The following is a 21,285-nucleotide window of genomic DNA, read 5'->3' as shown; positions in this document are numbered from 1 at the left end:
ACACCACCAACTCTAGAAGCATGTGGCAGGGAGTTAACATCATCACGGACTTTAAAGGGAATAAAAACTCCGCCATGAACACCGCTGCCTCTCTCCCGGATGAGCTAAATACTTTTTATGCTCGTTTTGAGGGAAATAACCACCGCCCTCACGGAGAGAGCTCTCGCGGCCAAAGCTACAGAGGTTAGTTCACTCTCCGTCTCTGTAGCGGATGTAACCCGATCCTTCCGACGGGTGAATATCCGCAAAGCCGCGGGCCCAGACGGCATTCCGGGCCGCGTCGGAGCGTGCGTGAACCAGCTGGCTGGTGTTTTTATGGACATTTTCAACCATTCCCTCTCTTTGTCTGTAATCCCCACATGCTTTAAAACATCCACTATTGTGCCTGTTCCAAAGCAATCAAAAATAACTTGCTTAAATGACTGGTGTCCTGTTGCTCTGACCCCCATCATCAGCAAATGCTTTGAGAGACTAATCAGAGATTACATCTGCTCTGTGCTGCCTCTCTCTCTAGACCCATTGCAGTTTGCTTACCACAACAACCTCTCTCTCCCACCTGGAAAAAAAGAACACTTATGTGAGAATGCTGTTTGTAGACTACAGCTCGGCATTCAACACCATAGTGCCCTCCAAGCTAGATGAGAAACTCCGGGCTCTGGGCTTAAACAGCTCGCTGTGCAGCTGGATCCTGGACTTCCTGTCAAGCAGACGCCAGGTGGTTAGAATAGGCAGCAACATCTCCTCCTCACTGACCCTCAACACTGGAGCCCCACAGGGCTGTGTTCTCAGCCCACTCCTGTATTCCCTGTTCACACATGACTGAGTGGTAACACATAGCTCCAATGTCATCATTAAGTTTGCTGATGACACGACGGTGGTAGGTCTGATCACTGACAATGATGAAACAGCCTACAGAGAGGAGGTGCACACTCTGACACACTGGTGTCAGGAGCACAACCTCTCCCTCAACGTCAGTAAGACAAAGGAGCTTGTGGTGGACTTCAGAAGAAAAGACAGAGAACACAGTCCCATCACCATCAATGGAGCACCAGTGGAGAGAGTCAGCAGCTTCAAGTTCCTGGGTGTCCACATCACTGAGGAACTCACATGGTCCATCCACACTGAAGTCGTTGTGAAGAAGGCTCATCAGCGCCTCTTCTTCCTGAGACAGCTGAGGAAGTTTGGAATGAACTGCCACATCCTCACGGTTCTACACCTGCACTGTGGAGAGCATCCTGACTGGCTGCATCTCTGCCTGGTACGGCAATAGCACAGCCCACAACCGCAAAGCACTGCAAAGGGTGGTGCGAACTGCCAAACACATCATCGGAGGTGAGCTTCCCTCCCTCCAGGAAATATATACAAGGCGGTGTGTGAAAAAAGCTCGGAGGATCATCAGAGACTCCAGCCACCTGAGCCATGGGCTGTTCTCACTGCTACCATCAGGTAGGCGGTATCGCAGCATCAGGACCCGCACCAGCCGACTCCATGACAGCTTCTTCCCCCAAGCAATCAGACTTTTGAACTCTTGATCTCCCACGATCAAATACATCAGCACTGCACTTTATTACTCTTATCTCACACCGGACCATCATAAATTATTTTATTATTATATATATTCCCTCTTAACAACTTACTATCAACCGACAGCCTGAATGTCAATACAGTACAATACAGCCTACTGTACATTCTATATATACTATATATACTTTTTTATTTTTATTGAATAATGTGTATCTATATAGTGCCTATTGTATACTGTACAGTGTATGTTATTATTTGTATATTGTTGTGTGTAATTGTGTATAACAGATGTTTAAATTGTGTTGTGTTAATTTGATGTTATTGTAAATTGGTATATGTCTCATCACTGTCACGACTGCTATGTTGATCGGAACTGCACCCAAGATTTTCACACACCATTGCACTTGTGTATATGGCTGTGTGACAATAAATGTGATTTTGATTTGATATCATTTCAAAGTGAAATAAAATGGATTAGGCTATATTAACAATTAATACTTGTGCAGGATGGGAACTATTTCTTCTTTCGCTCATCTTAACGTGCATTAATGCTGAAAGACACAAGCAGACAAGTGCTTGTGCTGTCACAACGCTCATTCAAACAAGAGGGATCAGTGTCTTGTAGAGGTAATGAGAGAGAAACAGAGATACACCTTCTGGAGTAAATTCACACTAAAATAACAACATATCTAAAGGTGTTTATTCGTTTAAATTAAAAGTTGTTGGAAGTTTGATAATGTTCTGTAATTATTGTTAATTAATAATAATAAACTATAACCATGGTTTTACTACAGTAAGGGGAACTGGTGGCTGGAACCAAAAGATACTTCTTTGCCAAGTTGTCAGTGCTGGAAAGACAATTTCATGTTCCTTCCACCATTTGAGAGGATCTGTATCACGCTCTACACTAACTGAATGCAAGTAGCTTGAAAGTTCATTTTCAATTGCCTCCCTCTGTGTCAGTGCGGCGCTGGTTGCTGTGCTCAAGCTTGCCAGTGACTGCTGCTTCTTAGTTGTTGGTGGCACTGCTGCTTTTTGTTCTGCAGGCTCGAGCACAGTTGGCACAGCTGGGTCAGGCCGACAGCTGCCCTGATCAGCCAGCAAGACAGCTTTGTGTTTCAGTGCATCAATCTTTTCACTCTCTACAAGTGAGGCCATGTCCAACAGGTCACTAGTGGATGGGTCAGCATACTTGGCATTGAGGTGATCCACAGTGCAGACCTTGATTGAGTTGCACTGCTAGCTATTGCCCTCTTCATGTGCCAGGAGACTTGTGTTGAAAAGGTGTAGCACAGGTCTGACATATGAGAGGGTGTTATACTCCTCACCTGACAGAGCATTGGTGAAGTCCTGAAGGGGTTTCAGAGCCTTCTGGACCACCTCCAGGACCTCTATGTCCTGACATGTAGGGACATACATAAAGTCCATGCCTGGTATGTCAATGTGACTGTTTTCCAAGTAGTTTCAAAAGTGGCAGGTTCTTTTTAAGGAACAGAAGCATCACTGCATGTTCAGCTATAAGCCTGTTTCTGGTTTCGTTCAGAATGTTCAGCTCAGTGTCACACAATCTTTCACTTTCCACACTACTGCATGGGGCTGAGAAGTATTTTTAAGCCATTTGAGCCAGAGTTGGAAATCGCAGTTTATTAACTGCCCAGTACTGGAGGGGTTTATCTGAACGAGACATAATGGTCTCACCAAGGCATGCTTTCAGCTGTATTGTCGCAGCTGCTGGAGCACTGCTCTCAGATGTAGATGCACATTTGCAATTTCTTCAAAACACTGTCCAGACTGGTGCCTGGCTGGTCTCTATGGGGCCTTTTGACAGCTGGTTCCCCATGCTCCTCAGGTGTGACTGTCTCTCCAAGAGACATGTTTTGCTGCTCCAGTATCAACATTTATTTGAGCTTCCTGGCATTGTCGGTGTTGGAGAAGAATCAATCTTTATACCTAGAACAAAAAACATGATGATGATGATAAGCATATTATTTTTTATGTGCAGTTAGAATGAATTTAATAAATCACTTTTAAAAACAATTACAACAACAAAAAGTGATCAGGATGGAAAAAGAACTGAAAACCATATAAAAATCAATAAAGAACTAAAATAATTACTCATTCATATTTTACATTTTAGAATTTTAATTTAATAGATCACCCCAACATTTAGTAATTTAGTAATTGTATTTATCATAAGCAAATTAGAGCTTAGATTAGTTGCAATGCATTAGAGCGGAGTTTGCTCCGTGTTGGAGAAGCGCATCTGCACAGCAGCAAGCAAAGTGTTCTTCGTTTTGATTGCGTGATTCTCATCCATTTGTTTTGAAAACAGTCTCTGTAGCACAGTGACAGCAGCAACCACCTTTGAGGCTAAAGCATCTGAAGAACTCACTTGACGAGTTAGTTCTTCAAAAGGAGCCAATATGTTTAGCGTCTTCTCCATAAGATTCCACTGGTTTGCAGTTAGAGTGGCAGGGAACTCATTTTCGGACACATATACTCCAGTGGCTCGTTTCTGCTCAATCAGAGACTGCAGCATGTAGAATGTGCTGTTCCATCCGGTCTGAACATCTTGTTGGAGTCTTTTAATTGGTTGACTGAGCTGTACCTGAATATCCTGTAACCGAGAGTATGCAGGGTTGGAATATTTAAAGTGGACGACAATTTTGCGCCTGACTCCCACAGCCTCTGCAACACTGCGCTGTGATAACAGACCCTCTGAGACAGCCAGCTGCAGTGTATGTGCCACACGTGAAAGACTAGGAAGTCCAGCATCCATGCCCTTTATTATATTATTGGTACTGTCACAGACCACAACATGTAAATAACTTTTGGGAATTGCCCAAGTCTCAAGCATTTCCTCAAATACGCTCGCTATCACTTGACCCTTATGCGAGACACTAAATTAATTTGAGTGAAGCATGGCTTGTTGTAGCGTGAAAGCCTCATCTATTCATTGCGCCATTAAGCTAATGAGAGACACTGGACTCATAATGCTGGTTCAAATGTCAGTGGTAAAGCTAACCGCTTTTATGTCATGCAACAAGTTGATAATGTGCTTTTTCACTGTGTCATGTATCTGTGGTAAGATGACATCTGTGACATGACAGTGACTGGGAATCTCATACTTTGGCTTTAACACATTAAGAAGTAGATGAAAACCGTCATTATCAACAACTGACAGTGGTTGATTGTCAAGAATAATGAACTGGGTAAACGCCTCTGTTGGCGCACCGTTTGTTTTTCGGTCCAGCAATGTACGTGTGTGCTCCGGTGTAGATGGCGTGCCCAAAAAACTTTCAAAAGGCCAAAACTTAAAATCGGATATGCCAATCCATTTATTTTCAAACTATAACTCAAATGATAACAAACAAAGTAGACTATTTCCTCAAAATAAACACATTACCTTTACCCTGCTCATGATCAAAAAACAATTGACCTCGCTGTGCGCCACACCTGTAACAATTAGTTCTACACTTAAATAGGTTACCATGGCTACCCACAGCACCCCCAATAGTCACCATTAAAATGGTTCCAACGCAGCCAGCCCCTAATTGTTTATGGCTGTGCAAGACATAACAATTATAATTATGTTTACACATGGAGCCATATAGTAAATTAAAATTCAGAATCAACTAAATGAAATTTGGAAAATAATGTAATTACCTTATAACAAAAATAAACCCCTTTTTCCCTAATTAACATGTGAAATTTTTATGCTGACAGTTAACCATTTTCTACCAATAGACACAGTTTTGTCACTGGTCTTTCAATAATATTTGTGTTTGTTTTGATTTGAACAGATCGGACCATGCCTTTTATGTCAGGGAAAGTTGTGATTACTTTTCCGATCATCTAGGAATTTTGTGGGGCAGTGGCATCTGCAATCAAAACGATGTCCCCTGTTGCAAGATTTCATTTTGTTTCGTTCCACTTTTGCCTTTCCTGTAATATACCAGCAAGGTATTCTTTGGACCATCTTTTACAGAATAAATCTGAAATGTACTGTGACTGTTTCTATCTTCTTCTTGCATATTGATCCTTTCGATCAAACAGGCCTGGAGGAAAAATCGGTTTCCTTTTCAATGTGAGAAGATGGTTTGGCGTCAGAGGTTCCAGGTCATTAGGGTCCTCTGAGACCTTGGTAATGGATCGGTCATTCAAGATTGCCTCAGCTTCACATAAGACAGTGACCAAGGCTTCATCAGTTAAGGTTTGTTGATGTAAAACAGATATCGGCACCTTTTTAACCAGCCTGATCATGCTTTCCCAAGCACCGCCGTGGTGTGAAACTGCTGGTGGGTTGAAACTCCACTTGATGTCATCATGCAGTAAAGCTTTCTCAATTGTCCCATTGTTCAATTCTGCGATTGCTCTTTTCAGCTCCTTCTCTGCTCCTGTGAAGTTTGTGCCATTATCTGAGCGGAAGTGAGACACGGGTCCTCTCCGGCACACAAATCCACTTCTAAATGCATTGCTCTGCTTGCCATACATGTAAAGATGACTCCATGACGTTTCACACAGGAACGTCCTTGCTTTACCTCAATGGGCCCAAAGTAATCCACCCCCACGTTGGTGAATGGAGGCAAGTCTGGAGTTGTTCTTTCTTTGGGGAGGTCTGCCATCTTTTGATCACACATTTTTCCTTTGTGACACTTGCAAAAAGCACAACTTGACAAGATTGTTCTTGCGGCTGCATTGGCGTGAGTGATCCAATACTTTTCTCTCAACCCGGAGAGCATGTAATTTCTCCCACCGTGCCTTATCTGTTCATGAACGTGTTTGAGAATTAACTTGGAGATGTGCTGATCTTTTGACAGGATGATTAGGTACTTGTTCTCTTCTGGCTTTGCAGTCCTGGACAGACTTCCACCTACTCTTAGCAATCCATCATCTAGAATAGGGTTCAGCTTGTAGATGGGACTACTCTTTTTCACAAGTTTTCCAGATAACAGTGCACAAATCACTGTTAAATCTTTCCTTTTGGCAGAACTGGATAATAGCATTTTCTGCTATTGACAGATCATCAGTTGATAAACCTTGTCCCACAGAGCCTCTGGCTTTCAACATCTCCAGATGAATGCGATTGAGATCCGCAGGGGCATCCAACAGAAGTTGCTTCCTTTTTTGACTCAAATGTAATAGAGCTTTCCTTACTTTTAATATCCATGCAACTGCAGTTTTCAGTCTCTTCCAATCAGAGTGATAAATGATGAGCTGTTCTGTACACTTACTGCATTTGCAGAGATCTCCTTTTTGACCTCTGGATCGCCTTCATCACTAGTGGACTCTATTTTGCAGTGCATCCATGTTTCCTTTGCTTTCTGGCCCTGTTAACCATGTCTTGTTGTTCAGAAGCTTGTGGACGTCAGTCCTCTAGATGCATCATCTGCAGGATTTTGTAATGTGTGGATATACCACCACTGTGTTGTGTCTGATGCTTCCCTAATGACAGAAATTGTGTTGGCCACAAATGTTCGGAATCTCTTGTTTTCATTGTTGATGTATTTCAGGACTGTGCTGCTGTCAGTCCAGAAACAGGATTCTTCTAATTGAAGCTGTAATTTTGCTTTTACCATCTTGTCTACCCAAACAGCCAAGACAGCGGCAGTGAGTTCTAAACGAGGGATGGTTACTGGTTTAAGTGGTGCCACTCTGGCTTTTCCAAGAAGGAAACAAACATGTACATCACCTAGTTCATTATGTAACCTCAGGTATGTTACTGTGCCATACCCTCCTTCACTGGCATCAGCAAAGTGGTGCAACTGGGCGTGAACAGGTGGTCCAAAGTCATGTGGTTTCAAGCACCTGCTCCCTCGGAACCTCGAAAGCCCTTTCAGGTCAGTCAACCAATTGATCCATTGTTGTCTTAGGCCTTGCGAAATTTCTTCATCCCAGCCATAATTCTTTCTGCACAACTCTTGTAAAATGTGCTTGGCTGGAAGAGTAACTGCTGCAAGGTACTCTAAGGGATCATACACTGAGCTGACAACTGTTAAAATCCCCCGTCGAGTTTGCATCCTTTCTTTGCAGTCCATGCGGAAGTTGAAGGTGTCGCTTTCCATACACCATTGGAGCCCCAAGGCTCTTTCCATTGGGAGATGGTCTCTGTCTAAACTGAGCTCACTAACATTTTTAGAGTGGTCCTTCTCAGGAATTGCTTTGAGGACTTCACGGCTGTTGCTGATCCACTGTGTAAGATGAAAGCCTCCTTTCTGACAAAGGTCACCAAGGTCATTAACAATCAGTATTGCTTTCTCCACAGATGGTGAGCTTTTCAGGCAGTCATCCACATATAAATTTCTATGCACAGTGTCAATCAAAGCTGACTTGGTGGTTGTCTGCAATCTTCCTCAAAGTGTAGCATGCACAGCTGGGAGATGGCACTGCTCCAAATAAGTGTACAGTCATCCTGTATTCTGCAACTTCCTTGGTCATATTTCCATTGGGCCACCATAGGAATCAAAGAAAGTCCTTGTCTTTCTCCGCCACTTTGACTTGGTAAAACATGGATTTTACATCTGACATAAAGGCAACAGGTTCTTGTCTGAATCGTAAGAGAACTTCTATTAAGGAACTTGTAAGGTTTGGACCCTGCAGAAGTTGATCATTCAATGAGTTTTCTTTGAACTTAACTCCACAGTCAAAAACGACCCGCAACTTGCCTTTGCGTGGGTGGTAAACCCGATGATGAGGAATGTAAAACATATTGTTTTCACCACAATGCAATTTATCCTGTGGGACCATTTCAGTGTAACCATTGTTGATTACATTCTCAAGAAATTGTGTACTCTTGGTGGAATTTTTCATTCCTTTCCATTTTTTTGCGTATTCCAATGAGGCGCTGTTGAGCAACACAACGGTTGTTTGGCATTGTCACCTCTTTCGTTTTGAATGGCAGTTTTAAACTATATTGTCCATCTTGCCACTTCACTGATTGCTCCATAATTTTAATGAATTTTGTTTCCTCTCTAGACATTTCTTCTTTGTCCTCAGCGACTCTTTCATTGAAATCATGTTCGTACTGCTTCTCCAATAGCAGCTCAAGTGACTCAGATACTCTATTTTCAGTGGCAAAATTACAGCTGTCATCATTAAGGTTGCCTTTCCAATCCCCACATGAGCCATTAACAACCCACCCCAGTAGGGTTTTAACTGCATGTGCAATATTTCCAGTCATTTCTACTCTTGTGACAGGCAAGTTTTTATTTTCCATTGGTGTTATGGACTCCTTGAGCTTTGCATCAGAAATGACAACATTTGGTCTTTGCTTCTCAAAATAGGATTCCATTCCATCTTGGTCTGAAAATGATCGCAAAACTGCTAGTTCTGCATCTGAAGCTTCAAATCAAATCAAAAATCAAATCACTTTTATTGTCACACAACCATATACACAAGTGCAATAGTGTGTGAAATTCTTGGGTGCAGTTCCGAGCAACATAGTAGTCGTGACATTGATAAAGACATATACCAATTTACAATAACATCAAATTAACACAACACAATTTAAAATCTAATATACACATAATTACACACAACACAATGTACAGTATACAATACACACAATATAGAATACACATTATACAATAAAAAAAGTATATATCGTATATATAAAATGTACAGTAGGTTGTATTGTACTGTATTGACATTCAGGCTGTCGGTTGATAGTAAGTTGCCAACGTGTTGTTAAGGGAGAATATAATTCATGACAGTCCGGTGTGAGATATAAGAGTAATAAAGTGCAGTGCTGATGTATTTTGATTGTGGGAGATCAAGAGTTCAAAAGTCTGATTGCTTGGGGGAAGAAGCTGTCATGGAGTCGGCTGGTGCGGGTCCTGATGCTGCGATATCGCCTGCCTGATGGTAGCAGTGAGAACAGCCCATGGCCCGGGTGGCTGGAGTCTCTGATCCTCCGAGCTTTTTTTCACACACTGCCTGGTATATATTTCCTGGAGGGAGGGAAGCTCACCTCTGATGTGTCTGGCAGTTCGCACCACCCTTTGCAGTGCTCTGCAGTTGTGGGCGGTGCTGTTGCCATACCAGGCAGAGATGCAGCCAGTCAGGATGCTCTCGACAGTGCAGGTGTAGAACTGTGTGAGGATGTGGTGGTTCACTCCAAACTCAGGAAGAAGAGGCGCTGATGAGCCTTCTTCACAACGGCTTCAGTGTGGATGGACCATGTGAGTTCCTCAGTGATGTGGACACCCAGGAACTTGAAGCTGCTGACTCTCTCCACTGGTGCTCCATTGATGGTGATGGGACTATGTTCTCCATCTCTTCTCCTGAAGTCCACCACAAGCTCCTTTGTCTTACTGACGTTGAGGGAGAGGTTGTGCTCCTGACACCAGTGTGTCAGAATGAGCACCTCCTCTCTGTAGGCTGTTTCATCATTGTCAGTGATCAGACCTACCACTGTCATATTATCAGCAAACTTAATGATGGCATTGGAGCTATGTGTTGCCACTCAGTCATGTGTGTACAGGGAATACAGGAGTGGGTCTGCTTGACAGGAAGTCCAGGATCCAGCTGCACAGCGAGCTGTTTAGGCCCAGAGCCCGGAGTTTCTCATCAAGCTTGGAGGGCACTATGGTGTTGAATGCTGAGCTGTAGTCTACAAAAAGCATTCTCACATAAGTGTTCCATTTTTCCAGGTGAGAGAGAGCAGTGTGTATTGTAGATGCAATGGCATCATCAGTGGAGCGGTTGTTGTGGTAAGCAAACTGCAATGGTCTAGTGATAGAGGCAGCACAGAGCAGATGTAATCTCTGATTAGTCTCTCAAAGCATTTGCTGATGATGGGGGTCAGAGCAACAGGACGCCAGTCATTTAAGCAAGTGATTTTGGATTGCTTTGGAACAGGCACAATGGTGGATGTTTTAAAGCATGTGGGGACTACAGACAAAGAAAGGGAAAGGATGAAAATGTCCGTAAAAACACCAGCCAGCTGGTTCGCGCACACTCTGATGACACGGCCCGGAATGCCGTCTGGGCCCGCGGCTTTGCGGATATTCACCGTCAGAAGGATCGGGTTACATCCGCTACAGAGACGGAGAGTGAACTAACCTCTGTAGCTTCGGCCGTGAGTTCTCTCTGCGAGGGCGGTATTATTTCCCTCGAAACGAGCATAAAAATTATTTAGCTCATCCAGGAGAGAGGCAGCGGTGTTCACGGCAGAGTTTTTATTCCCTTTAAAGTCCGTGATGATGTTAATTCCCTGCCACATGCTTCTAGAGTTGGTGGTGTTGAACTGTCCTTCAATCTTGTTCCTGTACTGACGTTTTGCTGCTCTGATAGTTTTTGGAGGGCATAACTGGCTTGTTTATGCTCCTCCACATTCCCGGAATTTGTACATATTATGTTGCTGCATTTGCTCCATTTGTTTGTGTAATGATTCAGCCTCTTTCTCCAGTGCATGCTTCCTTTTCAGCGATGCTGCACGTGCCAAGAGCTTCAGCTTGTACACGCGCAATTTCAAATGAGGCTTTGTTTGATAGGCTTGATCTTGAACTGCTGCGAATTTTAATTGAAACGTTTGATATCACTGTTTCAACATTTGACACACTGTTCGTTGGTTTTATTTCATTGTCATCCTTAACGTAAACATTCTCAGCAGCAACATAATTTATACTCATCAAACATTTGCTGACACTGTGGGAAAATTCATTTACACCCAGAAGTTTTGCCTTGAACCAAATTTCATGTTTTTCCTTTTCTTCCACAGGCAACAGCTCAAGCATAGTATTGTGTGCATCCTTTGCGTCATTAATCAACATTTGATATTTGCTGAAGTTGCTTTCTATTTCAGCTTCATTACCAGGCTCGCACATCAACCCTTGAACTATATTTTTTAAGTTGGCAGGATTAAATTAAATACCAGCAAATTCTGGAAGCAAACATCACACCATCTGTAAAAAAGCTGAAGATGAAGAGGTTTGCTTCTACAACAGGATAATGATCCTAAACACACCTCAAAATCCAGAATTGACTACCTCAAGAGGCACAAGCTGAAAGTTTTGCCTTAGCCCTCACAGTCCCCCGACCTAAACATCATCGAAAATCTGTGAATAGACCTCAAAAGTGCATTCAAGATGGCCCAAGAATCTCACAGAACTAGAAGCCTTTTGCAAGGAAGACTGGGCGAAATTCCCCCAAACAAAAATTGAAAGACACTTAGCTGGCTACAAAAAGCTTTTACAAGCTGTGATACTTGCCAGGGGGTGTTACTAAGTACTGACCATGCAGGGTGCCCAAACTTTTGCATCGGGCCATTTTCCTTTTTTGTTATTTTGAAACTGTAAAAGATGAATATAAAAAAGTTAAATTGCTTAAAATATTAAAGAAATGTGTCATTTTTAACTTTAAGCCTTTTGGAAATCAGGCCATCTTTTGCTCACTTAGCTATTCACAGAAATTGATCAGGGGTGCCCAAACTTTTGCATGTCACTGTATTTAGATTCGTGCCTTCTCAAATGCTGCTTCACTTGAACGCATCCCTGGTATCTTCAATGATATGTCTGCACTGCGAGTTTATGGAAATAACTGTCAATTTCAGTAGCAGCAGCTGTACTGTATTACTGATGTTTCCCCATTTAGCCTTAACATTTCAAATAGATTTTCTTATGGTCAATAGGCATACTACTGTAAGTGGTTCCTATTGCAAACAATCATTTTGCTGAGCATGATAGGCCTGGCATCTATTTTTTTTCCCCGAATCAATTCCTAAACATTGCACTCACCAATGGCCAGATGAAGTCGGTGTCCAAAGCACTGCATCCTCAGCCACTTCTTCAGTTCCACCACTTTGACAACATTGCTCCTATTGTCGGTTGTTATAGCAACCAGTTTCTTTTCGTCGAGCTTCCAGTTTGTAAGGGCATCCTGCAGGGCTTCAGCGACTGTGCTGCAGTTACATTTAGCGACTTTTCGAGCAGGCTTTAGCTACTCTCCATTTAAACTAGTTGGCAACACTGGGGCCAGGTTTGTGTGCAGACATAGAGGGAGAGTGGGGGAAACATCAAACTATATTGATATAAACGGTATTGTCTCATCCTATATCTCATTTGAAAATATATCGATATACCTTAAAAAGTTGATATATCATCAAGCCCTAGTTACAAATAGTTTCTGCCAAAAAAATAAAATAATAATAATTAATTAATAATAAATAATTGAAAGCTTGAGAGTCATAATTATTATTATAATATATATAGGCTTACAGTTAATAAAGAGCGCTTCCAAATTAGGACAGCATATCTTCTTTAATGTTGTTACATCTGTACACCAACTTTCATTGATGTAAAAGCATGTTCCACCGCCTCTCGTTTTCCTCGTTAACTCTGCGATGTGATCCGCTCTGTAATGCGCTGTCCGGAATGGCTTCACTCAGCCAGGTTTCTGCGAAGCACAAGGCAACAGAGGTTGAAAAGTCCTTGTTTGTGCGGGTGAGGAGATGTAGTTTGTCCGTTATGTTAGGAAGAAAGTGGAGATTCGCTAAGTTAATACTCGGCAGCGTTGTTTGAAAGCCCTGCCGACGGAGCTTGACCAGCGCACCGGCTCGTCTCCCTCACCTGCATCTCTTGAACAGCAGAGCTGCGCCTCCAACTAAAATGTCCAGCAAAACATCTGAATATTCAAAAACAGGGAAAAGATTGTCTGGTATATGCTGTCGAATGTTCAGCAGTTCGTCTCTGTTAAAACTGACTGAAAAAAGATTACTAAACACAGGACAAACAAACAAAAACAACAAAACAATAGAAGCACTCCACACCGAGGCGGCCATCCGCGGCTCCATGATGTCATGATGTATTTTTAACGTGTGTATTTTGTCTTACTGTACTGGCAGAGTTTTTATAATCAAAACAAGTGAAAAAATCTACCAGTGCTGAAGAAGTAATCCAAAGTATTTAGATTACATTACTGACCTTGAGTAATCTAACGGAATACGTTACAAATTACATTTTACAGCATGTGTTCTGTAATCTGTAGTGGAATACATTTCAAAAGTAACCCTCCCAACCCTGTATATATATATTGGTGGCCAAAAGTTTGGAATAATGTACAGATTTTGCTTTTATGGAAAGAAATTGGTACTTTTATTCTTGGTACCATTATTATGGCATGTAACTGATCACAATGTATAGTCAGAACATTAATAATGTGAAAAATTACTATTACAGTTTGAAAAAAATCTTCTTAAACTACTTCAAAGAGTTCTCATCAAAAAATCCTCCACGTGCAGCAATGACAGCTTTGCAGATCCTTGTTATTCTAGCTGTCAGTTTGTCCAGATACTCAGGTGACATTTCACCCCACACTTCCTGTAGCACTTGCCATAGATGTGACTGTCTTGTTGGGCACTTCTCACACACCTTACAGTCTAGCTGATCCCACAAAAGCTCAATGGGGTTAAGATCCATAACACTCTTTTCCAATTATCTGTTGTCCAATGTCTGTGTTTCTTTGCCCACTCGAACCTTTTCTTTTTGTTTTTCTGTTTCAAAAGTGGCTTTTTCTTTGCAATTCTTCCCATAAGGCCTGCACCCCTGAGTCTTCTCTTTACTGTTGTACATGAAACTGGTGTTGAGCGGGTAGAATTCAATGAAGCTGTCAGCTGAGGACATGTGAGGCGTCTATTTCTCAAACTAGAGACTCTGATGTACTTATCCTCTTGTTTAGTTGTACATCTGGTCTTCCACATCTCTTTCTGTCCTTGTTAGAGTCAGTTGTTCTTTGATTTGAAGACTGTAGTGTCCATCTTTGTATGAAATCAAGCATTGTATAGCCTTCATTCCTCAAAACAATGATTGACTAATGAGTTTCTAGAGAGAGCTGTTTCTTTTTTGCCATTTTTGACCTAATATTGACCTTAAGACATGCCAGTCTATTGCATACTGTGGCAACTCAAAAACAAACACAAAGACAATGTTAAGCTTCATTTAATGAACCAAATAGTTTTCAACTGTGTTTGATATAATAGCAAGTTATTTTTCTAGTACCAAATTAGCAATTTAGCATGATTACTCAAGGATAAGGTGTTGGAGTGATGGCTGCTGTCTAGATTTGATCAAAAATGACTTTTTTCAAATAGTGATGGTGCTGTTTTTTACATGAGTAATGTCCTGACTATACTTTGTGATCAGTTGAATGCCACTTTGGAGAATTAAAGTTCCAATTTCTCTCCGAAACAGCAAAATCTGTACATTATTCCAAACTTTTGTCCGCCAGTGTAAACTGTGGCTACTGTAGTAAAAGAGCTCAAGATGGCGCCGAGTATGGCTGCTGCGTTGCGAGCTCCGACACAACATTGTAGTGTTTTGTTTGTTTTGTTTACAATTCTTATGTTTTTTGTACTGGATGTTGTCTGCCTTATTGTCTACGACAGACAAACACTTTTGGACATTGGTTCAGCAATTACACACCGCAAACCGGACTTCAAATTCCTCAAATTGGTGGACTTCAGAAGAAAAGACAGAGAACACAGTCCCATCACCATCAATGGAGCACCAGTGGAGAGAGTCAGCAGCTTCAAGTTCCTGGGTGTCCACATCACTGAGGAACTCACATGGTCCATCCACACTGAAGTCGTTGTGAAGAAGGCTCATCAGTATCTCTTCTTCCTGAGATGGCTGAGGAAGTTTGGAATGAACCACCACATCCTCACACGGTTCTACACCTGCACTGTAGAGAGCATCCTGACTGGCTGCATCTCCGCCTGGTACGGCAATAGCACCGCCCACAACCGTAAAGCCCTGCAAAGGGTGGTGCGATCTGTCAGACACATCATCGGAGGTGAGCTTCCCTCCCTCCAGGAAATATATACCAGGTGGTGTGTGAAAAAAGCTCGGAGGATCATCAGAGACTCCAGCCACCCGAGCCATGGGCTGTTCTCACTGCTACCATCAGGTAGGCGGTATCACAGCATCAGGACCCGCACCAGCCGACTCCATGATAGCTTCTTCCCCCAAGCAATCAGACTTCTGAACTCTTGATCTCCCACGATCAAAATACATCAGCACTGCACTTTATTACCCTTACTCTTATATCTCACACCGGACTGTCATAAATTATATTATTATTATATTATGTTCTCTCTTAACAACTGACTATCAACCGACAGCCTGAATGTCAATACAGTACAATACTGTACATTCTATACAGTGGTGTGAAAAAGTGTTTGCCCCCTTCCTGATTTCTTATTTTTTTTGCATGTTTGTCACACTTAAATGTTTCAGATCTTCAAACAAATTTAAATATTAGTCAAAGATAACACAAGTAAACACAAAATGCAGTTTTTAAATGAAGGTTGTTATTATTAAGGGAAAACAAAATCCAAACCTACATGGCCCTGTGTGAAAAAGTGATTGCCCCCTAAACCTAATAACTGGTTGGGCCACCCTTAGCAGCAACAACTGCAATCAAGCGTTTGCGATAACTTGCAATGAGTCTTTTACAGCGCTGTGGAGGAATTTTGGCACACTCATCTTTGCAGAATTGTTGTAATTCAGCCACATTGGAGGGTTTTCGAGCATGAACTGCCTTTTTAAGGTCATGCCACAGCATCTCAATAGGATTCAGGTCAGGACTTTGACTAGGCCACTCCAAAGTCTTCATTTTGTTTTTCTTCAGCCATTCAGAAGTGGACTTGCTGGTGTGTTTTAGATCATTGTCCTGCTGCAGAACCCAAGTTCGCTTCAGCTTGAGGTCACGAACAAATGGCCGGACATTCTCCTTCAGGATTTTTTGGTAGACAGCAGAATTCATGGTTCCATTTATCACAGCAAGTCTTCCAGGTCCTGAAGCAGCAAAACAGCCCCAGACCATCACACTACCACCACCATATTTTACTGTTGGTATGATGTTCTTTTTCTGAAATGCGGTGTTACTTTTACGCCAGATGTAATGGGACACACACCTTCCAAAAAGTTCAATTTTTGTCTCGTCAGTCCACAGAGTATTTTCCCAAAAGTCTTGGGGATCATCAAGATGTTTTCTGGCAAAAATGAGATGAGCCTTAATGTTCTTTTTGCTCAGCAGTGGTTTTCGTCTTGGAACTCTGCCATGCAGGCCATTTTTGCCCAGTCTCTTTCTTATGGTGGAGTCATGAACACTGACCTTAACTGAGGCAAGTGAGGCCTGCAGTTCTTTGGATGTTGTTGTGGGGTCTTTTGTGACCTCTTGGATGAGTTGTCGCTGCGCTCTTGGGGTAATTTTGGTCGGCCGGCCACTCCTGGGAAGGTTCACCACTGTTCCATGTTTTCACCATTTGTGGATAATGGCTCTCACTGTGGTTCTCTGGAGTCCCAAAGCTTTAGAAATGGCTTTATAACCTTTTCCAGACTGATAGATCTCAATTACTTTCTCATTTGTTCCTGAATTTCTTTGGATCTCGGCATGATGTCTAGCTTTTGAAGATCTTTTGGTCTACTTCACTTTGTCAGGCAGGTCCTATTTAAGTGATTTCTTGATTGAGAACAGGTGTGGCAGTAATCAGGCCTGGGTGTGGCTAGAGAAATTGAACTCAGGTGTGATAAACCACAGTTAAGTTATGTTTTAACAGGTGGGGCAAACACTTTTTCACATAGGGCCATGTAGGTTTGGATTTTGTTTTCCCTTAATAATAACAACCTTCATTTAAAAACTGCATTTTGTGTTTACTTGTGTTATCTTTGACTAATATTTAAACTTGTTTGATCTGAAACATTTAAGTGTGACAAACATGCAAAAAAATAAGAAATCAGGAAGGGGGCAAACACTTTTTCACACCACTGTATATACTATATATACATTTTTATTGTATAATGTGTATCTATATAGTGCGTATTGTATACTGTACAGTGTATGTTATTATTTGTATATTGTTGAGTGTAATTATGTGTATAACAGATGTTTAAATTGTGTTGTGTAAATCTGATGTTTATTGTAAATTGGTATATGTCTCATCACTGTCACGACTGCTATGTTGATCGGAACTGCACCCAAGAATTTCACACACTATTGCACTTGTGTATATGGTTGTGTGTCAATAAAAGTGATTTGATTTGATTTGAAAACCATAATGACTTTTTGTAAGGGTAAACAAAGCAGAAGTCTAATAATTTTTTTGTTTAATAAAAAAAAAAATAATAATGACTTGAAATAATATTTTAAATGACCCATTCTATCCCCCCAAAAAAAAAAAAAAAAAAAAATAATTTCATAGAGGTATCTGAATTGGTATTGGTATCGACGATATTGGACTTGAAATTACCGGTATCGGATCAAAAAGAAAATAAGGCTGTTTTCACACCTAGTCCGTCTGAACACTCCAAGCGCTCTCAGAGCGGCATAACGAGTCTATGTGAACAACCCAAGTGGTCTCAGACCCCCCTAAAAGGACCTCAGGAGGTGGTCTGAGGACGGTTCGTTTGAGGGTCCTTTTGTGGTTCCATTCATTTGTGCGATGTGAAAGCGAAGAGGTACCAGTCCGCTTCGCATTTTATGACATATGTACCTCACTGCATCATGTAATATAATTGGCGGTGTTGTCTGGGTTTCATAAATGACATAACATCTAAAATAATGCTTTTTATGTAATTCTATCCCTGTGCAATCATTTTTAATGACAATTTTTATATTTTTAAAGCCTTAAAAGTAATCATATAGCCCCATTTTATTATATGATTTCAAGTTGAATATCAATAAATTACTAAAGGTGTAAGGCCTTATCTGTAATAGGCATACGTACACCTTAAGAAGTATGACCATTTGTATGACAATCATAATAATCGCAGTTATTTATGAAAACTTATTGTCAGTCAAATGGCATAATCAAGACAGCCCCAGCTGCAATGGGGTCTGAGTTCTTAAAGAGCTGTGGTGTGAAAAACAAGGGCTCTGAGACCACAATAAAGTGAAGAGGACCAAAAAAAGATACTGGGTCCTCGTTTAAGTCCACTTACATTGTGAACACCAAACGCACTGAGTTCACTTTAACCCAGCTGGGTTTGGTTCACGCTCTATGTGTGAAACCAGCCTAAGCGCCATCGCCCATCCCGCTGACTGTCACACATAAGGCAGACAGCGGGGAAAGTGACGTCACTGAAACGGGTGTAGAACATTCGTATTTGATCGCACCGCCACTCTGCGCTCCCCAATAGAAAGGCACTGGAGTCCTCTGACCAATCAGAAGTGCCGCGAGTATCACGTTACTCTGCCCGGAAGTGAATAAGAGTGACATATTCTCCACTATCCGCTCAGCGCTTTGGCTCTTTATCGCGTCTACCGGACAGTCATTTTAAAGTGTACACTTTAATTAACCGGGACTCCGGTTGTTTCCAGCAGCCTGTGACAATACAGCTCAAATCTACAGGTAAGTGCGCGATTATAACGCCTGTTTTCTCGTTTCTGAGCGATCTATTGGAACTAGCCGGTTAGCATCACAGCTAATGCTAAATAGTAATAAACATACAGTAATTCAGAAACATCTAAATACACTTTTACTTCTATTCGAAGACCTTATAAATTACTTAATCACTAAGATGGACCTCTATTTTCTGTGCATGTGTTTAGATGTGTAGAGGTGTAGTTGATTGTTCATGTAATATTTTTTGTTATGATGTTTAATAAATATTAGCTTTTTACATTTCAATTAGACAACAACTGATTATTTTACTTTGTCCTGTAATTGTCTAGTGTTAAAAACCCATGAACTACTTGAGTTAAAGAGAAAACATCATAGTCGACTTCAAAATCTAAAGAAACAAATGAGAAATTATATTTTGCATGTAGGAAATAAAGCCTTTTTAGTGCTATTAAGGTTTTTGTTTAAATTGTGACATTTTCATGACAGTTGCGAACATTTTACTTCCTGAAAAAGATTCAGTAGTAGTTAGGGCTGTCACGATTATGAAATTTGGCTGACGATTAATTGTCAAACAGATAATTGCGACTATGACGATTAATCGTCTCTTTTAGGGCTTAATTGTCAAATAAATTGTCATATTTCCGAAGTTGTGTGTGTGCTTACACCTTAAGAATTCATTTTTAAATATTTTAAGGAATATTCCGGGTTCAATTCAAGTTAAGGTCAATCTACAGCATTTGCGACATAATATTGTTTACCACAAAAAATATTTGAGCTTAAGTTGTTTAAATTGTCATTTTTACAGTTGTTTTAGGGTTTATTGTCATTATATCGTCATGGTAACGAAGGTGTAAAATTGTGTATAACTTTCCACAGATGCGGTTAGTAAGTGATTTTATGACCGTAAAATCATGTTAACACACATATTGTTTACGTATTGTGTCTATACTTTTGAAACGGTGAGTATTTTAATGTTTACAGATTGAACCCCATTGACTTCCATTGTAAGTGTCTCACTGGAACACATTTGTGATTTTGTATTTTTTTTTCCTCCCCTTTTCTCCCCAATCTGGAATGTCCAATTCCCAATGCGCTCTAAGTCCTCATGGTGGCGTAGTGACTCGCCTCAATCTGGGTGGTGGAGGACGAATCTCAGCTGCCTCCACGTCTGAGACCGTCAATCCGCGCATCTTATCACGTGACTTGTTGAGCGCGTTCTCGCGGAGACGTAGCGCGTGTGGAGGCTTCATGCTATTCTCCGCAGCATTCACGCACAGCTCACCACGCGCCCCACTGAGAGCGAGAACCACATTATAGCGACCACGAAGAGGTTACCCCATGTGACTCTACCCTCCCTAGCAACCGGGCCAATTTGGTTGCTTAGGAGTCCTGGCTGGAGTCACTCAGCACACCCTGGATTCGAATTCACGACTCCAGGGGTGATAGTCAGCGTCAATACTCGCTGAGCTACCCAGACCCCCAGATTTGTGCTTTTTTCTAAAGAAAAGGAGGGATGAGTCCAAATTCATTTTTGTGGTAATCAACATTATATTATATTGAGATTAACTTGTATTGAACCCGGAATATTCCTTCAACTTCAAACATATAAATCAAATAATAAAATTGGGAAATATGATTTCCTTGTAAGCCTTTGAAAATCTTCTGAATGACATGAAAAATAATGTTTTAAATATCAAAATATTTCTAAAAACATAAAATATGCCTCTTCTTTAGTTTTGGTCAGTTTTACATTCACACTTGGTTTTTGAACTCTTATTTATTTATTTATTTATTTATTTAACCCACGAGCCCTTTAAGATTTTGTTTCATGTGGGGGCCTGGGTAGCTCAGCGAGTATTGACGCTGACTATCACACACTGGAGTCGCCAATTTGAATCCAGGGTGTGCTGAGTGACTCCAGCCAGATCTCCTAAGCAACCAAATTGGCCCGGTTGCTAAGGAGGGTAGAGTCACATGGTGTAACCTCCTCGTGGTCACTATAATGTGGTTCTCGCTCTCGGTGGGGTGCGTGTTGAGTTGTGCGTGGATGCCGCGGAGAATAGCGTGAAGCCTCCATGTCTCCGCGGTAACGCGTTCAACAAGTCATATGATAAGATGCGCGGATTGACGGTCTCGGACGCGGAGGCAACTGAGATTCGTCCTACACCACCCGGATTGAGGCGAGTCACTACGCCACCACGAGAGCGCATTGGGGAGAGAAAAAAAAAGAACATTGAATTTGAATCATGTTGGAGTACATTTAAAAGTTGAAAAAATCGAATTATGAATCATCCATAACATTTATTCGTCCATATTATGATTTTTTTTTTTTTTTTTTGCCATATCGCTCAGCCCTTATTTCATGACATCATATTAATTAATAGAATGTGAAAATTGTATATTTGTATTTTACACAAGTT

General features: G+C 41.4%; 1 protein-coding gene across 3 annotated transcripts in view; it reads left to right on the top strand.

The window, feature by feature from the left end:
- Positions 1 to 18,722: 18,722 nt before the first annotated feature.
- The window catches only part of LOC127447505 (dynactin subunit 1-like), a 47,217-nt gene continuing 44,654 nt past the window's right edge, over positions 18,723 to 21,285 (top strand). For all 3 annotated transcript variants that reach the window (XM_051709446.1, XM_051709438.1, XM_051709428.1), the window contains exon 1: positions 18,723 to 18,871. The gene's annotated coding sequence lies outside the window, so the exon portion shown is untranslated. The remainder of the gene's footprint in view (positions 18,872 to 21,285) is intronic.

This window comes from Myxocyprinus asiaticus, chromosome 1 (assembly GCF_019703515.2).
Source record: "Myxocyprinus asiaticus isolate MX2 ecotype Aquarium Trade chromosome 1, UBuf_Myxa_2, whole genome shotgun sequence".
Lineage (NCBI taxonomy): Eukaryota > Metazoa > Chordata > Actinopteri > Cypriniformes > Catostomidae > Myxocyprinus > Myxocyprinus asiaticus.
This window is presented reverse-complemented; position numbering and strand designations above follow the sequence as displayed.